General features: G+C 38.0%; 1 protein-coding gene across 8 annotated transcripts in view; it reads right to left on the bottom strand.

The window, feature by feature from the left end:
• Positions 1-15,542, bottom strand: part of BCAS3 (BCAS3 microtubule associated cell migration factor) — a 508,191-nt gene that overhangs the window by 117,444 nt on the left and 375,205 nt on the right. The window lies entirely within an intron of this gene.

The raw sequence follows: 15,542 nt of genomic DNA, 5'->3' as shown, positions 1-15,542 counted from the left end.
TCTTAACGATATATAATAGAATACTATAAAGAAAATGTGAAAATTATATTTAGAAAAATCAATAAATGTTTTGAGTTTTTAAAAACCTCATTTTTATCAAATTTGCATATCTTCAAAGTTAAGTAGCTACACTGAATGGGAATCTGGAGTGTAAATAAAAATCTGTCCAATGCATGCAGTTGTAATAATTTTTCACAGAATGATGAATGTCAGAAAGTAGCAGTTAAATTAATATATGATGTACTTAAAAAATTAAACACTTGGGAAATAACCTTTTGAGCCACTGGAAAATGACAAAGTCTAAGATATTTCAATCAAGTTAATTTCAATACCAAAGCAATGCATTTTTCCCACTAGAAACTATATGGAAAAACAAATTAACCAAAATGGTCTCCAAATGATGGGATAACATCAGACTCAAAGAGAACTTCATGATTGCTTGTCAATTAGGTTATTCTACACATACACACTCAAAGGCAAAACTAGCCACATTCATTTTAAATCATGTCAAGACTGAATGGTTGATACTCTATTAAAACGAAAACATGACTTGCATTTCAAAACAGAAAAGAAAATACTCTTCCCAACCAAAAGAGATGACCTGCAATGCCAGGCATAATTCAGGCACACAGGCTCCAGTGAGGCTCCAGTGAGCCACGTCCAAAATGTTATTGGATATGCTATCCTAATACATAAGTCTACCCCCTGATCACTGGAGCCCCTGATAGTTTTAAAAAGTACAAGGAGAGAGCCAAGGGCCAATTTCAATCTATTTTAAACCTACTCCTCACTCAACTATCTCCAGAGTGCTCCCTTGGACAGGTGTAGTGTTCTCCCAGGACAGAAAGGAATCCATGGTCAATATGTGAGGCAGGCCAATTGGGGGGTTTGAAGGCTGGTATTCTAAGTATCAGCCTCCCCATCACTGCGGGACCATGGATAGACCACTTGAACACTCAGAGGTTCATTTTTGTTCACATGTCAAAGGAGGAGGCCTTCCAGCTTTAACATTACACTGAGTGCACAAGGACTTAGTCTCTATTCCCCAAAGAGCTGCCCCATCAACTCCACAGCTCTTTGGACTAAGCAGTAAGGGGTATCTAACATTCTTCTTTGTGTTTTCCTCCAATGAGATGTTCACTGCCATTAAAAAGAAGTACTAAATTTAGGTGTTTCCTTAGGAACTGCTTTTTATGATGGCCCAACATATTGTTGTTACAATAAAGCCTACCACCTGAAACCACTGGATAGCAGCAGAGAAGTACTTGTGCAACTTTGATTTGTACCTCTAAAATTTTCTACTGGAGAAAAATTAATTAACATCATATCATCTGGAAACAACTTTTCTACTTTTTACAAACAACTTTTCTACAATTTTATAGAGATCAATAATATTTGCTTAAATAATGCCTGTTACACTGTCTATTACACTGCATTTAGAAAGATGAATAGTGAAATCACAAACTACTATGGAATTATAGCTAAGTCTTAAAAAAAACTTTGCTCCTTCCCTATATATCCCACTTTGTAAAATGTAGAATAAATGAAGTCTGTGAGGCAATTAGGCAATTTTAATGCTAAAGTAATGTTCTGAATTTACCTATTGTTATTCTTTTATGAATTACAATTTTTCTAACTTCTAGTCACCCTCTTTCCAAACTCATGTAATTTCCTTAGGCTACATGGACTTTCCTTAATTTTTTAACCTATAGAGAACCTACTTCTTTGTCTTTTAAAGATACTACCTTCTAAAGAATTGACAATATAAATCCAGATATATCCAATGATGGAACAGTACGTACTCATTATGTGAGATTATAAATGAAGTTCTCAAGAATCTGTTTGAAAGAAATTGGGGTTAGTTCATAAAGGCAGTGAGAGCCACCATAATCTTTAGAGAACTTTGATCAACACTATTCCTTCTAGTCAACAGTGGCTCAAAAAAAGTGAAGTAAACTTCTGCATAAAGCAGGTTGACTGGTGGAAAAGATATAAATGTGAATTTTCCCTTTGGCTTCCTGAATTCCAGGCTCTTTGCATCTCATGAGATTGTAACTTTTGGCTCTGCCACAGCTCTTTGCAATAATTTGCATTCAGTGATGTCCTTCTAACTGGAGGAAGGGCCTACACATCACAGTCTAGCCAGTGAGGAAATTCTCATCATGTCCAAAGCATCAAATTAAAAGAGAGGAGGGCTAGAATTCAGGCCTAGCAATAGTACCCAAATCTGGACTTGGTTCAAAATATACGTAAAAGTTACTAAAACGTCATTATAAATATATTTATGTGTTTTGAGCTATAGTGATTTGTGAAAAAGCTAATGAGGTCATTTCTAAGAGTCTCTTTTAGGTCTAGTTTTGATACTTATACTGTCTTCCTTGTGTTCTTAGAGTCTTCCTCTTAGATAACAAGAGCCATTCTGGTCATGGATATTTACCACTGGAAAACTATTCGCCTTTAACACACACACACACACACACACACACACACACACACACACACACACACCCTGAATCTTATTCCGTTATCATAAAGGTGCTTAGGTTTCTTAGAAAAATTAAGTACTTATTCAACAAACATTTTTTTTTTAAGCACCAATGTAGTTAAATGCTATTAGCAGGGAGGGAAATACAATCTTTAAACTAGTTTTACTTAAGAATTATTATTTTATTGGGCTTATTTATTTTCTCTTCTCTTCCATCAGTAGCATGAAGAGGTGGCTATGTTGTTGTGTGCATTTTTTTTTTTTTTATTAAATCATGGACTGAGGCAACAAGAAGAGAACAGCAGAGCCAAAGGGAGATGTAGGCGCCAGGTGGTCAAACGGGCCGACTCACCTGCTTCGTCACTCGCTCCTATATATCAACCAACTAATCAGTAATAATAGCAAATTTCTCACTGACTTTAAGGGTCACTTTCAAAGTCAAACCTCTAATGTCAAATGTACAGATTCAGGGTGTCTACTGTATTGAGGGTCCCCAAAAGAAAGTCTAATTGGATTGTAATTTCAGGTTGGATTCTTTTGAAGGGAGAGAGATTGGGGGGCAGGGGAGTGAGAGTTGAAGAAGAAGGAGCAGAAGCTTTCTCATGGCAAGATTTCTTTGATGCCCAAACAAAGGAAAATTCCCAAGGAAGAGTGGCATATTGAAATCTAATCAAATGCCTAACCTATTTTTGCCTCTGAATTCATCAAAATCATTTCAAAAATAACAACTCTCCATACCTTTTAAGAATGCTTCTTTTGGGAGAAGTTTTAGTTAAGATATACTTCAGCGTGTTTGAGATTAATTTAAAAGAAATGAGCCCTTTAGTCATAGGGCTCAATGACATAAGTAAATGAATCTGGCCTATTGAATAAGATCTGTTTTGAACTTTTTAGGGTATATGTGGTAAAACTGCTAAGTTTTAAATGAGTATCAGCTACAATTCATTCCTTTTAATATCATAATGTGATGGAAAGAATATGGATTTTGGAGTCAGAGAAACCTGGATTCGAAGCGTTTCTTCTTTTCAGGCTTAGTTCTTTAATCTGTGAAGTTAAAACACTATTTTACCTGGAGGGAGAGTTATGAGGATAAGAAATTATGCATATAAAGTGCTTATGAGAGTGTCTATCACAGAGTAGGCCTTCAATAAATGGTAGCTCTTGCTATCATTATTATTATTATGTTGTTGTTGTTGTTGTTATTATTATTATTATTTGAGGTGATATGGTTACAGTTTCCAAACATCCAAAAGATGCTTTACCTACACCAAAACACCTGTCACAAGGACAATGTAACTACCCTCACAGAAAACTCCAATCAAAATATTTTTATCATACACATATTTAAAACTCAAGTATAAGACTTAGGCTTGTGAATTTCCAAGTTATAGCTTCGCATACCTGAGTGTTCTTTTAAAAAAATATATTCACATTTAAAAGGTCAAGTTGTAAAGCCATTTGATTAAAATAGTAATAAAAGAGTAAACATTAACTCACAATTTCTCTTTTGGTCTTTACTATTCCAAGTGGTATCACCTCCAGAATAAGTTGCACCTTAAGACATTTTTAGATTATCTTGATTAAAATCTTTAAGTTCTTAATTTTAAGTAGGGAAAACCTAATCTCCGAAAGCCAGGTTTAATACTTTTAGCATGATCTAGATCTTAACAGTAGCATGTTATCCTCTGCTAGTCCTGAAACATTAACACATTGAAACGCAATCACCCAAAATAAATGAAATTCCCTTTTTATATTAATTTGAGAGCCATTGAAATAATGCAAATAATTAACATCAGAAAGGAAAAGTTGCTCATCATTAGGTCATCCTAATTTCCAAAAGCACCAAAAGTTATAGAAAGCTTATCTGTAGAATTTCCACAGTTTTCCCAAAGGTTTCAGGGCTATCTGCTAGCAGGCCTTGCAAACTGAATTTAAAAAACAAAACAAAGGATACACATAAAACCCATGAAAATATGTACAGCTACAGCAAGTACTTCAAACCCGGGCCTTCCTCTAAGGGTACGTAACTGTCTTAGCCGGTAATGATGTTCAAGCTGGTATCTACTCTCCAAATTTACTACACAGAGAATTTGTTTGAACCCAAGCTAAATAACGATATTGGTGCTAATGAAATCCCACTATCTATAATAAGGTAACTTGCTATTTTATTCACTCTTGCTTTTGCTTTTCAAAAATAAGCTCACTAAATCAGCACCCAATCTTCCCCCTAAGAACTGTAAACCCAACCTATATGCCACTCACAGGAAAATTGACACAACGATATGCTATTTTGTTCCTATTATTTAAAATATCCACTAATAAATGAAAAAATCTGAACTATCCAAGCATTTGGATTTTTTATTTGCTTGTCTGGACTATCTGCAATATCCATTTCGATTTTTGCTATTTCTAGCCACGAAGCTATCACAGGAGTTGGCCTCAGGGCCCTGAGAGGAAATCTGGCTTCCACCTCTGAGACAGACGTTTCAGTGCTTATGTCTGACTGACCCTGCCAATCACCCCTCCCAGAAGCCACAAGCCTGGCTTACAATAACAGAGTATATCAAAGAGGACAGGAAAGAAAACAAGAGGGTGGCAGGGTCAGCAGAGGATAAGAATACGGTGAAGATGCCCTGTGGAAACCGGGAAGCAGGGAGCCAGACACTAATGGTATCAAATGCGCTGCTCAGAAAAGGCAACGTCATAAATGCATAGAAGACCCGACCTGACAAGGTTAGCTCTGTACTACTGTAAAATCACCGTCAGAAGGAACCTGGACAGCAGATCATCTCATTACGATGGAGCCGGTTAAGAAGAAATACTGTTGTTCACGTGAACTTCTTATTAGTACCCATATGCTTAAAACAACTCAGGGTGGTGATCGTTGTAACTGAATACTGATTTCCAACATAAAGATCATTCATGTAAACTAATTCTCTTCACTATAACCATCCAATTCAAGAATAATGATAATTCATTAGACTCAACTTCTCATCTCTGTATAAAAATATGCCTAATCCATTCTGCATTATGATCATAAATGTCAGCAACTTGAAAAAGCGCAGAGTAGAACAGAAAAGTGGTTTAAGAGCTGGGGGTCCATAGTCAGTCTGGGTTTGAATCCTGACTCTGCCACTTATGGACTATGTGACCTTGGAAAAGTTACTCGGTTTCCCTGAATCCCAGTTACTTGGTTTTTCTGAATCTCAGTCTTCTCAGAGAATTATTATGAGCACTCAATGTCCCAACAGATGGTAAACTTTCAATATATGACAACTTATTATTTTTAATGATAGCTATGTAAAAACTAAAGAGAACTCTTAATCGCTTCTTGATTTACTAAATAAAGGCCACTCTCTTAGGCCTGGAATTCTCAATCTACTTTCAGTCTCAATCGACATTTTCAAACTTCTCACCTACTTCTTCCCTTCGCACTCACTATCCAACTCCCCCAGCCCTTTATTTGTGCTGTTCCTTCTACATAAAATCACCTTTAAAGCCACTTTTAAAGATTCCAGCCCTCCTTCCTTCAAAGTTCGTTCAAAGATACCTTCTCCAAAAAGCCTTTATCTTCTGCATTCTCCCTTCACTAAATTACTCAAAATATTTTGTAACCTTTGGGCAATTGACTGTTTTACGCCATCTATTAAAGCCATGTGGATATAAATCTAGCACAGGGCTTTGTCCATAGTGGCACTTAATAAATGTTGGTTAAAGGAATAAACGAATAACCATTATTATCTCTCTAATATAAGATCTAAGAAAATGAGAACTTGCCTTCACCCTCCCACTTCCCTAGAGAACACCAGGAAAATGCCACTGCCTCATTAACTCTGGCAGGACAAGAGGCAGAAGTTGCCAGGAGCCTGAGCTACAATAGTTGGTACTTTCCTGTTTGCCATCCAAGGAGTTAAAATTGAGTCCTGGGGAGATAAAAATCTTTGGTTTTATTGTTTAGTGGGGCTGCCTGACAAACGAAGATCCAGCTGCAATTGTAACATTCCAAGCTCACAAGGCGCCAAGTTTTACTAACTATAATTTAACGGGTCCGACTGCTACAGTCCAAATTCTTGTTTGGATAATCAGCCTTTGTTTGAATATGCTCAAAAACAGCACAGGCTAGCATTAGCCTCTGGGTATGTCATGTGAGCTGATTACCCTGTGGCTCCCAGTAGCAGAAACTCATACACAAGAGGAGGATTATTTTCCTAGTATTACTGTTACGCTAACATATAATCAGTCTTTTCCCCCAGTCTCCACATCTCCTCCACAGCCTCCCCCAACCTTTTTCTCCCGTCTTTCTTTCTTCTTCTTTTTTTCTTTTTTTTCCTTAAAAAAAAAATTATTCAAAAGTCTTCTTTCCAAGTTCAAACAAAGTTTAAAGGTAAAAAGGTCAAGAAAGTTTCATGGCTGTGGCTGTTTGGAAAGGGGTAGGACTAACTGGGGTCTCTAGCTCAGCCTCTGCTAAAGGCTCAAAAATCTCATATTTCACTGTACTTTTGCAGCACCCGGTCGCCTTGACACAATCTGTTTGGAATGAAATTAAGCCCTTGTTAATAATTTTTAACATAATAGAATAATAATAACTCTACCTGCCAAACAATCATTTCATACATAAGCAACTCGAGTGGCTCATTTGTTTGTTAAAAAAAAAAAAAATCGAATTCTCAAAATTGTATTTTAATTGAAGGGCACTCATTTGGGATCTGCTCAGACAGCCTGCCTGCAAGTCATTTGGCTATAACTAGCCAAGAAGGATTCTGAAACCTTTGCTCCCATCCCGTCACCTGGGCCTTGTCTGGCTATTCTTAAAGAGCCCAAATGAGTTAACACACTAATAGTGTTTGGGACAGTGCCTGCCTGATAGAAAATGCTAAACAGTATTTGCTATTATTATTTTGAGGGAAAAGTCTTGACTCAAAGGTACTGTTCTAACAATCAGAGGGAAAACTGCTGGCTAGGAAAGGTCTAGCAAGCATGGCTCAGAAAAGGCTGGAATGATTAGCCATCCATTTGTGAGCTGGCGAAACAGTGCAAACGGAGAATCTAAGTGGAAGCTCTAAACTGGTCTGGAATTGGAGGTGTAAATCGGGCCCCAGCAGCTCCTGCATTGCTAGAGGGAAGCCCACCAAAGGAGAAGGAAACTCTCCTCCCTGGGGGGGAGAGCTGTTTATTTTGCAATTAACAACAGCAAAGGAACACTTTCTGAATTTTTTTCCTGGAAGGCTCAGCATTTCATCCTATACAACAGTTTGGTATTGAATCTGCAAGGTATTAGCTGTGATGACAGGTAGAAATGAGAGTACTTCTGAGCTGGCTCCAGTTAGAGAGAGGCACGGAGGGAACTAAGAAACGCCCTTTTAGGGCCAAAATTCCAAACGATGCAATAATCTAGGATTTGAGAGAGGAGAGGAGGAAAAAAGACGGAGCTGCACACTAGTACTCAGTGGGAAATGTTTAGGAAGTGAAGTCTCGTGGCTGAAGGTTTATGGTTTACCTGCTCCTCTGCATCCTTGCTCCAAACCTTCTGGGGCAAAGGAAAACGGTTTCTCCTGTGAATGTCCACAACTCTCAGAGTCATATGTTTAGACCCATACTTGTCTTTAATATCAATAAATTACAACTTCTATGAATTTAAATCATACTGTAATTTAAGAATGTTTTTTTCTCCCTATATGGGTATTAAATAAAAAAAAAAAAACACTGATTTTAATAATGCTGGATTCACATTAATTAAAATTATAGAATTCCATGGCTGGAAGAGTTCTTAAAGAAAGATCAAATAAAATAGAAGTGCCTCTGGGGCCAGAACTGAGGCGAGGGATTTTCTCTGTACCCTCCTCCATTAACGAAACATCTTTACTCATATATGTTTTATTATATATCGGGGTCTTGTATAGTACTTCACTACAAAAAGTTTCTGCTGTTGGAGAGGGGGGTTTAAGATGGAGGTCTTGAAAAACAAAGAGCTGGTCCAATCTTTTCATTTTCAAATTAAAGAAACATGGGACAGGGAGGTTGTGACTTGCCCCATGCTCCTCAGTGAGTGGAGGACAGGGTTAAGACAAGAATCCCTCTCCAGCCTTTCAGTTCGGCATCCCCTTCATCCTCAAGCCATGTCTGTCTGCTCCACCTTTTAGCGGAGCCCTCCTTTTACTTGTTCTGATCACAAGACTGCAATCTAAAAAAAAAAAACCCTTCTTAGAAATATTTAAATAGCACAATAAGTCAAATTAATAATCATTTTTAGATCTGGACAATGAACTAAAACAAGCCTGGTTGATGGCCATCTTTGGTTGTAAAATCACTTCTGCGAAAGCCATTAGCCACAAAGCGTTCTGGGAAGCTCGGATTTTACAACAAAGTCTGTAAAATCTCAGGGTCAAAACTTTTCCCTGGGGCTCAAAGGTGTGAAGCTTCCGAAATGAAACTTGGGCATTCAGAACCTTCCCAATCAGCTCTAATCTTCACCACCTCCTTTCCCTTATCCCTCAAAGAGTGTTGCTAGATAATATGGAGAAAAACAAACAAAAAGAAAAAGAAGTATTTTTAGCCTCTCCTTAAGTGGTGACAAAGTTTATCACACTCCCACTCAAATTAGTCACACAGGTTAGTCCAAAGGGAGAATGGTCTAGCTACAGATCATTGCAAAGGAATGACTTCTTGGAGGCCTAAAACAAACACTTAAGCACATGGTTCCATCTGGAAATACAGTCAAATAGAAGCAAATTCCATGAAATGCCAAACTGATGCAGGCGAAATAATTTTCTATCTTTTAATAGTAGCTCAGGCTAGCTGCTATGATCTGCTGAATAGATGTATGACTCTAAAATAATGATAAAGAAAATAGTTATTTTAATAATGATAATAATTACTGTCACTACACATAATCACCAGGGCTGAAGATACAATAAAATAACGCAGCAGCAACAGAGAAGCGAGAGGACAACTGAGAATAAGATAGGACTTGCAGTGAGTTTCCCATCATTTTGCTCCTGTTTCCTTTTAAGAAAACAGGGCCTGGATCTACAGGATGAAACTCAGAACTTAGGGCTTTTAAAGATTTTCTTCATGAGAAAGAGGATTTTGGGGGGGCAGCACTAGCACATGGGTCACGAAATGGGTTCTGTTCATGGGTCTGCCAAACTGTCTTAAAAGAGATGAAGATTCCTAGTTGAGACTGTTTCTCTATCCATAAAAACAAACAAACAAACAAACAAACAAAAAAGCCCACTGCCTCCTAAACAACGATTTTGAAGGAAATTAGTCTCCCCCCAACATACACTCTCTTTTTTTTTTTTTTTTTAAATGAATCTAGTAATGAAACACTGCCAGTATCTACAGTGACATAAGGAATGCATGCTTATCCAAAATTGCTTGCTTCCAGGCTCTCTGGGAAACTAAGCACGTTGGACAGAAATAACACTGAGCCACTAACTTTGTGGAATATTTTTAAACCTACCTTCTTATTTCTTTTGGAAACAGGACTCCTTAATACCCACGTGGTATATTTTTATTACACGTATTATAAATTTGCAACTCAAGAAAGACATGGGTTAAAAACAGCTTTGTCACGTCACGAGTTTATGACCTTGAGCAAAGTGCCTGAACTTTACAAAATCTCTTTCTTACCTGTAAAATGGGAACAGAAGAGAGCCATAAAAAATAATAACCTCTACCAGTGTTTGCATTATGGTAGTATTGCTGGGTGTATGTAGTGGTGGGCCAAAGTAAGTTTATTTTGCTTGAAAATTTTAGGAAAAATCAAAGTAATTTGACAGATAAATGATTTATATATTAATACAAGCATATACATTGTGGAAGAGAATATACTATCAACACTAATATTAAGATAAAACCCTAGCTGTAAGAAAATTTTTAAGATGGTAGCAGATAAGGTGGTGGCTCCAGAACTGGGGACAGAACTGGGGACAAAGAAACATATAAGCTTCTTTCCTCTGCTATGTGAGCTACTTAAATGTAGAAGTTTCAGAAGCATAAGAATGTGGTTTACCAACTTAAACTATGGCTGCCTAAAAGAAAAATTATTGTATTTGGACACAGAAAATCAGTCCGTGACTTAAAAGGTGACAGTTTTCCTTCCTTAGGATAACATTTAATGATTTTGAAAATGCTGTACTTATCGGACCTCTTACTTTAGTGCTTTCAAATCTTTTTAAAGTATACTATAAATTATGGTTTCCTGTTAAGGCAGCTTCTCTGGATAAAGATTTCGGCGTGTCTACAGTCCGTCTCCTTGATAATTTCTCAACACTCCTGGGCCTTAAAAGAATCTTAAAGCAAAATGATAAAGGATTGTCCTATCTCTACTCAAGGTTTCAATTAAGAGCCAGCTGACTGGCCCCACAAACAAGAGTCACACTTGCCAAAATGAGGAGGGTCCTACTGTCATTTCTACCGGGCTTTGCGGGTAAAGCAAGAATATGCAGAAATGAGTGTAGAGGAAGAAGCACTTTTACTAGAATAAGATGCACAGTTCTTCAGGGTTGAAAACCTGAAAAGGGAGTCTCCAGGTGGGAGAGAGGCTACAGTTACACCTGTGGCTCAGCCTCTGCACTTACTTCCCTGGGGTTGACTCCTGAGTAAGAGGAAAGTGCGGTTACCACTGCAGGAGCTGTTCTTCCCTTTATAAAAGCTCAAGGATTTATTTGCAAAACTCCCTTTCTATGATTGACCTTAGTGCAAATTTTACATAAAACCATGGAGAGAGCAAAAGAAAATCATTACAGAAACTGTAAACAACGTAAAGAGTTATGTTTCCCAAGTTTCTGATTCTGACAACCTCTCAGAGTAGCAAGGACTTTCCTGGGTTTAGGCCAGTGTGCTCTAACCTGACAGACTGGCATAACTACAGGACCTTTGCCTGATTTCTTCTTTCTTGGCTTCCCGCCCTTCTCTCAGCCATGTGACCTCAGGGCACATAAGGTCTCCCCAGCATCCAGAACTGGCTCTACTCTCTACTCACTCTTCTCACCTAATTCAAAGGCAAATGCGAATTCCCCTCAAAGCTAAAGCCCTTTTCTGTCTCAAATCTCCCATAGTCCCTGTGGTTCCTCTGTCCTCAATCATAGTTTCTGCTATGAGGGACATGTTTAGGTTATAACAGCATTAGTGACTAACTCCTACCCACAGAGGCCAAATGAATTACCTTCATCTGGGATCTGGGGATGGATTTCAGCGGGCTCCTGAACCCCCTAAAGGATATGCAGCATTGTTTGTGTGCACATTTTTTTCTAGAGGGAACTCATAAATTTCACTCACTCTTTAGAGCAGTCTGTGACTCCAAAATATTAAAAACCACTGACTTAGTCATTCCAGGTTAGGCTATGGAACATACACCCCTCTAGAACAGTCCGTGAGGATTCATTTAGGTAATTCCTCTATTCCTAGGCAAAAAACTGCTCCAGCCAAAATCTACCCATCCTGGCTAACAGCACAATATTGGTATAATGAAAGATTAACCATAACCTATATAAAGGGGCTAAAAATGTATGGGTAGTCTCCCATATATACCATAATACGATATGTAAAGAAAATAGATCCTTTGAGCAATCAGTAATAACTAAGCTCCCATACTCCCTTTCTTGGTTGCACCCACTTAAAATAGGAATAAATATCCCCTTCATCACCATACTGGATCATGCCAAGGTCTTAGGTGGAAAAAGAAGTTGGGAGAGTAAACCGATTACACATGCATCAAGTACAAGCACACATAAGTGTTTCTGGATTGTAGGGATAAGATGTTCTGGGCTTATTATTGCTCCTGGATCTGAAGAGATTTAAGGATCTGGTTTCAATTAGAAGCTTTAAGCTGGTAAAACTACATCCATACAGACACACTTATAGAACTTAAAACTAAGATAATTAAGATGCCAAGGAAACTGAGGAGTTTCATTCCTCTTCCTTCTTCTTTGTCACCCATTTGCCACCCATTTGAAAGGAAAAAAAAAAAGACTTTAATTGTATGAATTAATATAAAGGTGGCAAAATTAAATAAACTAATCCAGAAGGATCCTAACCCACTGAGCACTGATACAGTGAATCTTTGGGGAGGAAGTGTACAAGTTCATGGCCTCTGACACAGTGGCCACTGGCTAAAACCAACACGAGTGTGAATGGTAAACTTCAGAAGCAACTGGAATTAGATCAGTGCTGAGAGATCAGACAGCCACTCATTAAGTGAAAAAGGGTCACTATTATATTTAGCGCATAATCTGTGTTCCTCCGAGATTGTCAGACCTGAATACAAAGGCAATCTTGGTCAGGAAAGAATAAAAGGAGCGACGAGTCTTAATTCTCCAAAAACATCCCAGACTAAAACTCACATGTCCACCAGTATGGACTTGCAACCAGCGATTGATTTCATTCTATATAATCACTGACAAATCTCTTGTGGCTGACTGAGAATGAAATTTATTTGGATTAACTTCTCCTCACATGTCAGAAACAGCTGTAAGTGGTAGCTATGGATAGCGGCGTGGAATGACGTTTGAGTTCAATGCTAACGTTCCTCTCTTTGTGCTCATAAAGCCAAAGGCAGAATAGAAGAATGGGCTCCGAATGTCAATCTGTGCTGCTGATGTGTAGCTGTTGAGCATCTGAGATGCGGCCAGTCTGAATTGAGATGTGCTGTAAGTATAAAATATACAGCAGATTTTGAAGACTTAATATGGAAAAAAAGAATGTAAAATAATGATACAAATTAATAATTTTATATTGTCTTAAAATGCTATTTAGATATACTAGGTTAAATAAAATATTTTATTAAAATTCATTTCGCCTGTTAGATTTTATAGATAAGAACCTGAAGAATAGAGATGGTAAGAACAGATATGCCCAAGATCACAGAGGTAAGAAATGGGTAGAAGCAAGATTCAAATCCCATGACCATGTGACTCCAGAAATATACGAAACGAAGCCCTACCGTCTCTAGTCTAACTTCTCAAGTACTCTCCTTTCCTCCCTTTGTCATACTCTGTCCTACAGACAAACCGAATCACCTGTTCCCCAAGTGCCCCATGTTTTCTGAAGTACTGTTCTCCCTGCCTGGAGTGACTTTCCTTTCCTAGTTCCATATAACAAAACTCAGCTCATTGATACCTCTTCCCAGAAGACTTTCCTGAACTTTGAGAGGAACTGATTTCCCTTTCCTCTGAATGTCCTCACTACTTCACATGCACGTCTGGTATTAGTTTGTAGTCATAGGTGTACTTACTCTATTTTCCTGCTAAGAACTTTGCACATCTTTAGATCACCTATGTTTCCTAGTACAGAGATGCATGTAATAGGTGCTCAAAAATTCGTTTTATCAACAAATGAGTAAATAATAAAGATATAGAATAAAAATTAAAAAACTGCTTTGCATCTTCAATAGGCTTATAATCAAGTACAGGAGGAAAGACGGACTATCAAACTGATATAAGGCAAATGTTTTGTTTTGTTTTGCCTTAAATTACAGGAGGTTGAAGGGAACTGAGGAAGGACCATTTCACTGTCACCTACCTCCTTCTGCTCAAATCCTAATACATGATGATATTCAGCAGGCTATAACTGAGCTCTAGCTATGCTGCCTGGCTAACAACAAGTTGTAGCAACAACTTTACACGCCACAAGGAGCCCGGGTTTTGGAAATCGGCTGTTTTGAAAATACTTGAGCTGAGTCTTTCATTACATGGGACCTCGCCAAAGGTCATCAGAGATACAAATATAAATTGCTCCATATGGTGTTCTAAGAAATCAAGGTATTCCCCCTTTAAAACTAATCCTAATTGTTAGTTTTAAATTTTGAAAAAGTTTACATCATGAAAAAAATATTCTGTGGCCCTTTATGGACTCATGGTGAAAGATATCTTTTAGCTTGATATCGGCAGGTGGTATAGAAAAAAAGAAATGCATGAGCATGAAGAGAAACAGGACCCAAGGCAGATAAGAGAATTACTAGGTCAGGCAGCTTGTAAGCCCTCCAGGACCTGATTAACTGTCTCTACTAAGTTTTCAGTTGATTCGAATATTTATAAAAAAAAAGAAAAAGAAAAAGCTCTGAATCCTGTCACAAATTGAAAGTGAAGTTAATGTGTAGGAAATACATTCTATAATTACCGCCTGCAGCCATGATTAAAGAAAGGGAGATACTGCACTGGTGTTATTCCAATTTGGAGAATTAAACTACTAAATTTGGGAACAACCAAACTGGGAAACAAGAAAAGTCCAGTGTGGGGTTGCACTACGAACCTAGAGGCTAGCTCCTACACAGCTAACGAATTACATTCCCCATTTTTCAGAAATGAGCAAACATGAAAATGAAAGAAATCACAAGTGCAGGAGAGCAGCAAATGATTTTCTCAAGATAGCTGAAGGAGGTGCCAGGGAACTTCGAGGCCAAACCCAAAGCCAACAGGCACAGGAATCAACCTAGAGTTGCAGAGCAGCCATGGCCCACCTTGACCAAGGCCTCTGGTCACTGAACAAAGATAAAAAACCACGAAAAGAAAAATTCCCACTCATCACATGATGTAACTCACCCAGTCGGCCATAAAGCAGAACAAATTAACCATGTCATCTTTTTAGTAAGATACAGACACATAAGGCAGGAGTCTGAAATTTCATAGAAAGATCTACCAAGGCGGAGCCACAAAACATATTTACCTCAGAGAAAGTAAAACTGAGCAATTGTGAAAAGTCTTTTCCAAGACTTATAAAATTTTGGACCATAGATACCCCAGAGACCATCTATTCCAACTCTCCCATTTCACGGAGAAAACTGAGGCCCAGGGAACGGAAGGGCCATCCTGAGACCACAGTAGTTAGTCAAGCCGAGGTTTCTTGTTTTTAGACTGTAAAAGAGAGCACAGATTATCAACATTGAAAGGTTTATGCGAGGTCTTTATTTTTATCATTTATTTACAGCTCCCCGCTGTTCTTTCCTGTCTTGGTTTACTGATGTTATTCTGTCACTCTATGTCCTCTATGCTTGTACTGATGTCAGTAGGACTGCTAACAAATTCCCTAAAATTAGGCACTCTGAACACATGGGGAG

The sequence above is a fragment of the Rousettus aegyptiacus genome, unplaced genomic scaffold (genome assembly GCF_014176215.1).
Source record: "Rousettus aegyptiacus isolate mRouAeg1 unplaced genomic scaffold, mRouAeg1.p scaffold_m13_p_6, whole genome shotgun sequence".
Classification (NCBI taxonomy): domain Eukaryota; kingdom Metazoa; phylum Chordata; class Mammalia; order Chiroptera; family Pteropodidae; genus Rousettus; species Rousettus aegyptiacus.
The sequence above is the reverse complement of the archived record's forward strand: the minus strand, read 5'-3'. Positions and strand labels throughout refer to the sequence as shown.